Source organism: Microtus ochrogaster, chromosome 10 (genome assembly GCF_000317375.1).
Source record: "Microtus ochrogaster isolate Prairie Vole_2 chromosome 10, MicOch1.0, whole genome shotgun sequence".
Taxonomy (NCBI): Eukaryota; Metazoa; Chordata; class Mammalia; order Rodentia; family Cricetidae; genus Microtus; species Microtus ochrogaster.
In genome coordinates, this window is record NC_022016.1 from 64,771,909 (window position 1) to 64,784,863 (window position 12,955).

Below are 12,955 nucleotides of genomic sequence, written 5' to 3' on the forward strand. Positions count from 1 at the left end.
ATGTAGTTTTCACACTATTGTAGAAGCTTTCTAAAATACCTATACCTTATTTTAAAAGAATTTAAATTGAGTTTACTCTGTAAGATGCATAGTACCCCTACTAGATACCTCAAAGAAACAAACAAACAAACAAAAAAAAAGACCCAGAGCTAGGAATGATTTTCTTCTTTTAAAGTTTTCCCAGAGACCCTTACACATTACATTTTTCTTGGTTAGTTTCTGGCACTTGTTGCTCAAGATTTCACATACTTGCACCATATTAGATGGAGAAGTTAAACTGGTGTTGACCTGAGAGTTTCTTCCTTACTGACTTGCTTTCATAGTGCTATAAGGGGCTAGGAACACTATTAGAGGAGAAAAGTAATTTTCAACATTATCCCCCTGTGAACTTTGTGAGCTACAGTAATAATTAGCATAGCAATATATAAATGTTATGGTAGTAATCACTTTCTGCTTGAATTTAAGTATTATTCCACAAGATGGAACCCATACCTGTCACTATTACAGAGTCAAGCACCTATGACTGAATAAGTCAAAGGTCCTAAGGAAGAAACTACAACTCTTATTATGCTAAATAGACATAGTATTAAACTTATTCTAAGTGAATTATCACTATATGGACAGATTAGTGCATCTTTCAGTACTCATCAGTGAAGATTCTCTTTGCAGTAGATGGTGATTAACCCAGAAATGCAAAAAATATTAATTTCAAGGTGCAGAAAACAACAAACACAAAAATTCTCATCCCTCAATGGACATCTATATCAAACCCCCTCTTAAATGGGCCAAGGATCCTTGGGGAAAGGAGAGCAGGAAGCTCACAAGAGACAGGGGCAGTAGAAGACTTCATTGTAACGGTGTTTGCTGAAACACCAGGGCAGTTGCATCTATGAACTCAACAGTGGTTGTGACCCAGCATATAAGACCGGCTAAAGGTCATCTCAGACATGAATTCCTTTCTCAGTTAGAGAACTAATAGTGATAGATAGCTTAAGGGATAGGGAGAATTAGTTTTCTTAAACAATGTGGTCCCTGATTAGCTGACCACCATAAGTTCACCCAGGCAGCACAACTGTACTTGATTGGTTTAAGGAAAAAAGGAGGACATAAGTTGGGTGGTTAGGGAGGTTGGGTTTGGGAGGAGTTGGGAATGGAGGTATGGATATGATCAAAATATATGAAATGAAATTCACAAAGTATTAGTAAAATAATTTTAAAAGTACTTTGATGGAGATTGCATCGATTCTGTACATCTCTGTTGGTAATAAAGCATATTAATTCTGCCAATCTGTGAGCACAGGAGGCTCTTAAATCTCTCAGTGTCTTGTTCGATTTCTCCAGTAACTTATGGTAACATTTCATCTCCTTCACTTGGTGCATTGCTAAATACATTTGTGAAACCGTCATGAAATGGATTTTTAAAAACTAATTTCTTTCTTATTAAGTTTATATTAGTATATTGAAAAACAACTAATTTTTGTATATTGATTTTGTATATTTATCCTGTTATGTTTTTAAAAGCATGTATCATATATAAGCATTTTCTACTAGATTTTTGGAGTCTTTTAAGTCTAAAACTGTTTTTGAAGATGGGATGGTTCTGACTTCCATACTATTTTTACCTTTTAATTTTTTTCTCCTAACATATTTCTCTAGCTAAGACCTAGAGGACTGCATTGACTAATAGCAGATAACATGCACCTGCACCCATTCTTGATGTTTGAGGAAATGTTTTCAGTTTTCCCCATTTAGTGTAATGTTTATTAAGGTTTGTATAGGTGAGTTTTCTGTCCTGGCAGCCAGCTCCCAAATAACCACACAAAGACTTATTATTAGTTATGAACACTCAACTGCTGTCTTAGGCTTGTTTCTAACTAGCTTTTATAACTTAAATTAACCAATTTTTTATTAATTTTACATACTGCCACATGGCTCATGTCTTGTTGCCTCATCTACTACATGTCATGTTTCTTCTATGTCTGGCTGGCAACCTCGCTTTTTTCTTCCCAGTGTTCTCCCTACCCCAAAAATCCTGCCAATCTATTGGCCATTTAGATTTGTATTAAACCAATTACAATGACATATCTTTACACAGAGTAAAAGAATATTCTACAACATTTCCCTCTTTTGTTTAAATAAAAAGGAAAGATTTTAATTTTAACACAATAAAACTATAAACAATAAGAGCAATTATCAGGTAAGAATTACATTTACAGTGTCCCAACCATTTGTTTTGACAAATTTGGAGAAAATACTCCATTATTTGTTATAACCTGATGAGTACATAGCTCTGTACTTAATTTACCTCCTATCATAATTAAGGAAAGCATACTGCAACTATACCTACCTAGTTCATAAACTCCATCAAAGACCCCGGAAGGATACAATATTACCTGAGTAAACAGGAAGTATATTTTAAGAACCTTCTAAAAATATAGAAATGACAGAGTCATCTGGTAACTTGGACAGTCATCCAAAGTTCCTCTGTAATATTGAGGCATCTGTCTTTTGTCTGTAGGCCTAGAATATCTGTCAGACTTTTCTATGAAGCAGAAATTTTGAGGGACTGTCCCACCTAGTCTTGGAAAAGTTCAGCAGTTTTTTTCCTTTGTGTCCTGATTGTCCAGTTTGTACAGTATACTGTCTGCAGTCAGGACAAGAACAGTTTCTTACCCAAATGGCTAGTTCTACCACAATGATCCAGAATCTCTGTGTATTTTCTATATTTATATGACTTATCCTTTATATTGTTTTATTTTTCCTTTAAAGATTTTTTATTATCTATAAGCTATTTTTCTATATGATTATATCCATTTTCTTTTTAAGCCTACACTCAATTTTTAAACATACTGTAACCTATTTAGTGGTGTTTGTTTTATATTTTTCTATTTTGTTTTGTTTTTGGTTCCTATATATGTCTTTATTGAGCATATGCAACATTCTCTGATTTTATGAGACAAGTCTTAACATGCTACATAAGCCATTGGCCCAGTTAAAGATAGAGCATTGCACTGTTGCATTGTGCTGATGGCTGACTTTAGACCACAAGCAGTCGTGCCAAGATGAGTCCTCATCTTGTGGCCTGCATGAAAAACTATGGGACTAGGAAGCTGCATTTACTCTGTTTTTGTGTTTGGAACCTTTCAAAAAGCTCTTTCAGATCTTATGTGGAAATATGGGCCCCCATATTAGACAACATTTGTTGCTGGTCTTTCTCTGTTCACAACAGGTTTGTTGTATGTGTCCCTTGTTATGGTAAAGTATGTTCCCCTTTCTCCTAGTTCCTTCAGAGATTTTTTCATGAAAGGATGATGAATTTGCCAAACTTCATTTCTGCATTAGTTTAGGCAATATAAGATATCCATACTGATGTGCTACATCACATTTATTGATTTGTATATTTAAACCCTTCTTGTGCCTCTAGAAGGAAACCAATTGGGTCATGGCACATGATCTTCTTTATGTGTTGTTGAATTAGTTTTGTAAGAGTTTTGTTGAGATTTTTTTGGTCTATGTTCAACTAGGGAATTCAGCTACATTTTTTTTAACATTTCTTTTAATTTTATTTTATGTAAATTGGGTGATGTTGTCAGATCCCCTGAAACTGGAGTTATAGACAGTTGTAAGTTGCCATGTGGGTTCTGGAAATTGAACCTGGGTCCTCTCAAAGATCTGTCAAAGTTCTTAACTACTGAGCCATCTTTCCAGTCCCTGTTTGTTGTTGTTATTGATGATTATTTTTGTTGTTGTTTTTTTTGTTTTTGTTTTTAATAGCTATTATTCTGGGCTAGAGATATGGCTCAGTCATTAAAAGCTAGGCTCACAACCAAAAGCATCTATTGTTTTGTCTTATCTGATTTCAACATCTGATACAAGCAGACATTGTAAAATGATTTTGGTAGTGTTCATTTCATGTCTATTTTGCCAAACAGTTTAAGTAACATTTGCATGAGTTCTTCTTAAATGTTTGGAAGTCCTTTCAGTCCAGGTCTTCTTTTTGTTTGTTTTGGGATGACTTTTTATTACTATTCAATTTTATTCCTGAAAGTCCACACAATAAAATTTTACTAGGTTAAACATAAGTAATGAATAGTCTTTTAACATTAATTGTTGTATAAAAATGACAAGAAAAACAATGTTCATATATAGTGGTATATTGTTTGCATTTTAATAGAAATATCTTGCCTGAAGACTAGAGGCAAAGTTTAAGCCACTTAGAGAAGTCTTACCTCTACCAAGGCTGGGAAAATGCATTTAAAACAGACTAAGCCTCTCTCTCCTCCTATTGTATATTCCCTTCAGTGCTGGGATGTAACATGAAGGGCCTGCTTATTGGGGTTTCTGTCCTGCCCAGTTCCCACAGCAAGCAAGGTTCCAAAGCATCACACAGAAGTCTTCATAAGTTATAAAACTGATTGGCCCATTAGCTCAGGCTTCATATTAGCTCTTATAACTTATATTAACCCATTATTCTTATCTATGTTAGCCACATGGCTCAGTACCTTTTTCAGTGGGGCAGGTCACATCTTGCTTTCTGTGGTGTCTGGCCAGGACTACAGAGGAAGCTTCCTTCTTTCCAGAATACTCATGTTCTCATTGCCCCACCTCTACTTCCTGTCTGGTTTTCCTGCCTATACTTCCTGCCTGGCTACCGACCAATCAGTGTTTATTTGTAATATAATTAACAGAACACAGAATTGTCCTACACCACTGGGATTAAAGGCATATGACTCCCTAGTATTGGGATTAAAGGTGTAGTCCACCACCACCTGGATTTTTTTCTGCACTGTTCTTTTGTGGCCCAGGGTAGCCTTGAACTCACAGAGATCCATCTAACTCTGTCTCCCAAATCTTAGAACTAAAGGTGAGTGTCACCATTGCCTGACCTCTAGTGGCTTCAGCTTTGCCTTGGTCTGCAGGCAAGATTTATTCATCAAAATACAAATAATATATCACCACACTCATTGATAAATAAGTTTTATTAGATAAGAAATATGAATTGAAGAGCATGTAGTATGACGCTTATTTTAGAAAAAAATAGCAAGAGTCACTGTTTGCCTAAAACTCTACTTAATTATGGTCAGGAGGGTCAAAACTTGTGTAATGGTGTAAACTTTTGGGAAAGATAGGGGAAAGCAAAGTGGTAAGATATAGCAGATGCCTGGGCTTTTTCTCTCTGCCCTGCACCTCTCCACATTACCTACTCCCCTGTCTCTGGTCCCTGAGCCTCCCATCATGGCTGTAAACTCCTTGGAAACCTTGTCCTTTCAGCTTCGTGGTCATAACAACTGCACAAAGTAGACATTCAATTATCAGTTATCATGGTGAGGTATGCTGAGCAGAATAGTAATGACCTACAAAGAATCCATGTATGAATGATGGGCATTCATTAAGGGAAAGCCACAAAACTTTGCTGACATTAAGTATGATCAAGGTGCACACGACAAGTACAGGAAGGTGGTCTGAAAAAGGCCAAAGCCTTGCTTTGAAAATGGCAAGAGGCTGCACATGTTTCTTCAACATTGTTATTTAGATAGAGCCATAGAAACACATTTAAACAAGTCATACAGTATTAAACTATCTTGATTAAATGCTGTGATATGGCTATTCCCCCCTTGTATATATTCTTTCTCTGTTTCTGAAAAACAAAGGAAACAAAGAAAAAATATACACACCTTCATACCACTCCCAACATGAGGTATGAGCCCCAGTCACAGACAGCATACTAAGCTTAAAGGTGCCTCTGCCTTAGTTACTTCTCTACTGCCTGAAGCTCTCGACACCTTCTGGCTCTGGCCACTGAGCCTCAATCCTCATGGCTTCTTGGATACCTTGTTCCTTCAGCCTCATTGCCATGACATACCTAGCATAGGTAGGTGTTCAGTAATCGTGTAGTGAACTGTACTGAGAGGAGTGGAATCAAATGAATATTACTTACATAATCTAAATGGAAAAAAGATTAAAACAACAAAATAAGGGTATATTGCCCAGAATACCAACTCAATTATGGTCTCACACTGGGTGGTAAGAAGTTAACTTTGTAGTTCCTATCTGGGCAGAGCTAACGTGCCAAGAAGAATGAGGAGATATACATAATGTGTGTGCATCTCTGTGTGTATCCTGTATATATAAATATATATGAATAAGATAGATTGCTTAATGAATATAGTTGTACAGAGTCAACTGTATAAAGACTCTTGCATACCAGAAATGCAAAATAGTAGGAACAGACTTTCAGGAAAACAATGATGTATTAGTCCACAGCATATAATTAACCCATCGTGTAATCCATGCATATTTATTCTGATTCTTACAGAGTACTGACATGCTCTCAAACAGCCAAAGTTTTTGGCACAATGAGAAACATGTGATGATATCACTGTTCTCTCTCTATGATCTCCTCAATTCTACCCTGAGCTCCATGCAGCCCAGACATTTTTTTTTTTCTGACAAACACAGGCCCAAGATGCCAGGCTGTGGAAGATATGTATTTGCTACATCTGGTTTCTTAGCAGATTCGACAAGCCACTGTGCTGGCAGCTTCATAAATGCCTTTGGGCTTATTATATGGTGAAAATTCCCAACTGGCTGGGATACTTGGTAGCCATAATTTGGGTGGACACTGTACAGAGGGGAAAATGACTCATTTTGTCCAACTACTGATAACTTGGATAAGTGATTAGTGGCCTTTGACTTGCAAAGTACACAATTTCCAAAGGACAGTCCAGACTGAGGACTGAATTCCACACCCATTATACAATCTTAAAGGTTGCACACAAACCGGGCAGTAGTGGCACATGCCTTTAATCACAGCACTTGGGAGTGTGAGTTTGAGGCCAGCCTGGTCTACAAGAACTAGTTCCAGGACAGGCTCCAAAGCTACAGAGAAACCCTGTCTCAAAAAATAACTAACTAAATAAATAAATAAATAAATAAATAAATAATAAGTTGCAAACAAATAATTTAAATAATTTATTTTCTTCATCAGAGAGGACATTTCCAGGAATATGAAAATATGGACTATAGCATGCCTGTCAAACTCAGATCCCTTCAGCATTCTAGATTGAGAAGCAAAATTAAGTCAGCAAATCCATCTCCCTAAATTTCTCCTGAAAAATCATTAATAACCAGGCTCTGTAATTGGAACGGATTTTGACTAGATACAGAGAAAACAGGAGAAAGCAAGGCCCACCAGGTATAAATGTTGTGAGTGAGCATGTATGGAAGCAAATGAGAAGAGAAAACTGCAGGCGAGGGTTTTGTGCAGTCTCTGTATCACAGAAGGCAACCCATGGACAGGAAGATCAGTAAAGAGGATGAGCTCCTGTGTGAGTTACTTCTAAGCAGGCTACCTGTTTCTGAGGTCTGAATTCTCATAATGTGAAATTATGTAATTACAGTCCGAAGCTATTGATCTTTTGATGGTTAAAATCAGATGTATCCTGTATACAAGAGTATGGATTAAAAACCACATTTTGAGAGCTTGCCATACAATGTACGCTGTGCTCAACCCTTTATAAAAAGTGGTTATCATCATTTAGAAGGTGAAATTGCTAATGAGGGCAGCTGTGTAAGAATAAGGCAGAAGAGAGAGATTTCTGAGTGTGCTCCTGGTGGGAAACATGTGATCAGCCAGCAGGGAGTTACTGACACGCACAAATGCTTCCACAGCTGCCACAATTGTTCCAATTCCCTCAGCTGCAGTGAGCAGCCGTTTCCAGCAGGGGACATCCACAGCTCAGACAACAGAGGCTTGTCCAGCCCAGAGATGATGAATGGAGATGATCAGGCGTCCAGATATGAGCCTGAAACCAGCCTGTTATGGCACTCATTTCATAAAAACAGAAGTTCTGGGAAAAGGACCTCCCAAACATCCTGAGCTGTGAATTGCAAGAATGTCAGTAAATTTGAGCCTCTCTTTTTTTCTTCATGTATAAGCGGAAAGTGGACAAAGATCTTCAACCTTGCTAACCGAATAGCGTGGGGGGTGGGGTGTAGGTAAGACATACTTCCTTCCATCTGAGGCAGGTCAAGATAGCCACGTGTCAGAGATCCACAGCTTTGGCAGGATCGTGCTGGGAAGACTGTGTGGCTTTGAATTTGCTTTTGCTACTCTCTAGATCCCAGGCTTTGTTTATTATCTACTCAGGAGCCAGAAAGATGATAGCTACAAGTTAGATGTGTCCTGAGGATAGGGGTAGGATAACAAATATAATAACCATCTCTGGAGGGAAACATGTACTTGTGGGTACATAACTAAATTCGTATTTTACTCTGATATAGATGTGTAGAATCAATTTACCCAGCTTTATGGTATAGCCAGAAAGCCAATTCTCACACTACAGTGATTTTTTGCTAAATTCTTGTAATTCTGGCTAACCTAGCATACAATTCAACCATGATATGACACCAATCAAGTGCTTGTGTTTGCTTACTCTCGGGATCAGGATATCAGCAAAGAATGGCTCTGTGAGTGTGGTGGTGATAGGAATGTTTGCCGGTGTTTTCATTTATCTTATCAGGAAGCGATAAAGTAAAACGTCAGAGATATAAGCTCAAACTTTATTTGTTTATTAATCTTTGCTGAATAATCCTACAGTCTTTGTATACTGAAAATGTTTCTTCAATTATATACGCTGTATATACTGCAATCTTTGAAGATAGGATGTAGTCTTATTAAATAGCCAATACAAGAATAGAAGAGTTTTCAAAATGCAAATTAATTCCTTATTTCAGTGGTGCAAATACTTCATCCAGGCACGGCTTCATAAAGGAAGGTGATGAAACCAAAAAGCAAAGTTGGAATAAGTTGCACCTTGTGAACCATTGTACAATGTTTCCAGCACATGTTAAGTATAATCCTTCAAGAGTATAATTAGCATCATAATAAAATAATTAAGAACTGGTGAATTCTCATTGCTCAACATTTTATTAGAAAATGAAAAATACTGTCTACCTTTTACAATCATTTGAGAGTACATAGTAGTCTATACAACACTTAGCACATAATAATCATATTTGTAAAGAAAGAAGACCAAGAGATAGATAGGCATTTTTTAAATGGAGGGGGTCAAATTTTAGAGAGCTATTGTGGGAATATATTTTATTTTTAATTTTTTGTTTTTCGAGACAGGGCTTCTCTGTGGCTTTGGAGCCTGTCCTGGAACTAGCTCTGTAGACCAGGCTGGTCTCGAACTCACAGAGATCCGCCTGCCTCTGCCTCCCGAGTGCTGGGATTAAAGGCGTGCACCACCACCGCCCGGCTATTGTGGGAATATATTACATGAGAATCACTATGCTTTACAAGGTGTCAGCTACATATTTCTTCCAGTGGCCAGAAAGTGTTTCACTGCATCCAAGGTAAATCTCTAGCAGAAGAGAATCCAAAACCTAAAGAAACAAAGGTACTCATTTGCAGTCAATTGGCGAAGACATGATCCATCTAGTCAAAGAAGACAGTCTGACTTTAAGCACTGCGTAACAAATAAGGCAACAAAAACTGTTCAATTTTGGCTCTGAAAAAAAAAAACTTACAAAAGTAGATGGGTACAGGAGAATGCCTGAAAAGGAAAGAGACATCTGTTCTTGAGAATTTTGAACAAATGAACTGCTTTCTTAATTTGCTACATGGGTGAGGCTGGATCTTTGGAAACCTGTAGAATGTGCTCTACTGTGTTTCAAAGTCTGAGTGTTAAAGACTGACAGTTCTGTTCAAGAACGGTGCCATCACATTTTACTGAATTCTAGCTATTAGTGACACCACAGCTAACAAGAGCAGATATGGTAAAATGAATTACCGCTGTGTCCAGTTCTTGTTAATTCTGCCTCTTACTTTCTTTGCATTCTTTTTCTCAGAAGACTAGGGGAAGTTCCCAAATAAGAATATGATAACACAAATACCAAATTATCTTCCTTTCAAGGTAAAGATTTAAAACCAAAGTGTAGGAACTAAAGAGTAAGTCCACATTGTTCTTGACTACATGAAGCTTCCACCATCAAGGAGACAGGCAAACAGAAGTGAAACCTCCTAAAGGAGAATCAGAACTTCTATGGAGAGCATACCTTCTGGCTGCCAATGCTAGAAATTTCCCAAAACTGTACAAAGGAGCAGGGACATAACTCAGGTGTAGAATGAGCATTTGTAAAATCCTAAGTTTGACCTCTAGTACTGCAAAATAACAACAGCAAACAATAATAAAAGCCAAAATAAGTAAATAAACAAACCAGAAATTTTAAGTGATCTTAGATGACTTTTTTAAGAACTCACAGTGTCATTCAGAATGGACGGCTTTCACTGTGGACTGCTGATAATGTCCAGAACAAACTACTCAGACACAAAATGTTCCAGGAAAAACAATATTCCCTCCCATTTTCAACAGTTCAAGGTATTTTTTTTATTGGATTTGGGGCTCTGGAGAAGGAATTGCAAGCCTTTCTAGGGACTGGATGGGAGTAACTTAACAAATGACAATTTATTAGAAGCTCTGGTACCTTCCTGGCTTGCCTCCATATACACACTTTGAGAAGATTTTGTAAGCCATAAGCTACATAAAAGAGTCGTGTGTGTGTGTGTGTGTGTGTATTGTTTCCTATTGCACATATATCTCAGATCAGTCAGTAGAATACATAGGACAGTAGAATGAAAAAAATGAATCAATTCTATGGAGCTGGAAATGTTTATATAATAGTATATAGGCAGCCCTGTGAGTGCCCCATCTAAGGAGTAGACTGAAAATACTTGTGAAAAATAAACTATATCTATAATAATATTATAGAGATGTTTTTGCATTTTATTAATGTATAAAAGTTACAGTACTTATTTTGTTCAGCTCTGTTTTTAATAGTCACTATTAATTATTATGACAGAAAATTAGACATGTTCTGTCATTGGCAGCCCAGAGAATCCCTAGGTGGTGACACCAAGGAGGTTAGGGGAGATGTGATGAGAATATGTGTTGGGGTAGAGGCTGCTTGTTTGTTCCTGGCCACATAGCCCTGAAATAATCACACAGAAACTGTATTATTTAAATCACTGCTTGGCTCATTATCTCTAGCTTCTTATTGGCTAACTTTTACATATTAATTTAACCCATTTCCATTGATCTGTGTATTGCCACGTGGCTGTGGCTTACCTGCTAGTGTTCTGGAATTTGTCTCCAGTGGATCTATATAGTTTCTCTCTGACTCTGCCTCCTTTCCCCTAGCATTCAGTTTAGTTTTCTCCACCTATCTAAGTTCTGCCCTACTATAGGTCCAAAGCAGTCCTTTGTTAACCAATGGTATTCTCCACATACAGAGGGAAATTCCACATCAAATATGGGCATTGTTAAAGTCTAGCAAATTGCAATAGAAAGGAAGACTGTGCAGTAAAAAATATGCCTCACAATCTGACATTCACCTTTATGCATAACACTCAATTCCTGTTTCTTCCTATCAAGATTCTATATACGCTTATGTACAGAAATGGAAAAAGACAGCCCAAAGGTGAGAAGTTACTATAAATGAGTAGTGACCTCTTTAACATATCCAAGTACATATAGGATTCAGGAGGGAGGAAAACCCACTAGGAAATCTCTCAGTTTACAGATGGGAAACTAGAACCTCAGAAAGAGGTAAGGAATCTCCTCTGGTGAGCTGATTTGTCAAGCACAGAAAAAAAAATCCATCCTAAAGCTGTTGTGCACAGTCCAGTGGTCCTTATGGGTTCTACTAGCTTCTTCCTTGATAAGGTTTTTTTGCATGAATGAAGGATCCCAAAAACTCTAGACAGTTCTCATGCTCTAGCATTTTGAAATAGCCAGATAAATGAGCATAGTGCAAATGAACTCCCAGAGCACAAAGCAGCAAGGGAAAGGCCTACAAGGTCCCAAACCATGTCTTCTGTGTGTATATTATCCTTTCATTTTATAATTTTCACATTCCTCCTGAGTATGTGAATGGCAGGGTCTCTGATTCATGTGCCTTCTCTTGGGCTCTTTTCCTTCCATTGGTTTGCCTTGTCTAACTTTGAGGTTATTTTATCTTATTTTATTTTATTGTTTTGTATTGGGTTATTATCTCTTAGAAGCCTGTTCTTTTCTAATGAGAGACAGAAAGGGAGTAGATCTGGATTGGAGGGGAAGAGTGGAGGACCTGGCAGAAGTAGATAGAGGAGAAAGTGTAATCAGGACATATGAGGAAAAAAATCTATTTTTAATGAAAGAGGGGGGAAATACTGAGATAAGACAGAAAAGCACTGACAGGTAGAGAACCTAGGTTTTTACTCTAACTTCCCTACTAATGGTTTGATATGTACTACAACACTATTTTATAGTATCAATAATTGATTGTGCAAACAATACACTTCTCATTGTATATGTAAAGGGGATCCATAGCTCATATTTGAATGTATGTTTCCCAGTGGCATTATTTGAAGGTGGTTTGGGAAATTTAGGGGATAGAGTCAGGATGGCAGAAGTAGTTTATCAGGACTGGCCTCTGAAGGGTATATTGTGATACCATGGTCCCTGGTTCTAGGTATTCTTTGTTTCATGGACCCTATAATATAAAATATGACCTCTCTAATTTGATCCTGTCTTTTATATACTGAGAGGCTTCACCCTACATTTCCAATCAGAGTTGACTGACATTCCCTGAAACTGTGGGTCAATTAATATTTCCTGCCTTGCATTGTTCCATCAAATGTTTATGGTTAAAATAATGCCAACATAACTGAGGGACACATATTATCACATAGTTCTTTATAAAGAAAAGGGATGGTAGCTGACATTAGTGCACACATGTTCACATGTCGTGGTTTTTACTCTGATTCTCACTGCTTTCCCCATAACTTACATGAACATTGCTTACCCAAGACCAAATAAATAACCTAGGCCTTGTCTTTTGATTCCCAGTAGTCTTCTACCTCACTAGAGTTCTGTTGCTTCTATTGCTCCTGTTGTCTCATTTAGATGAC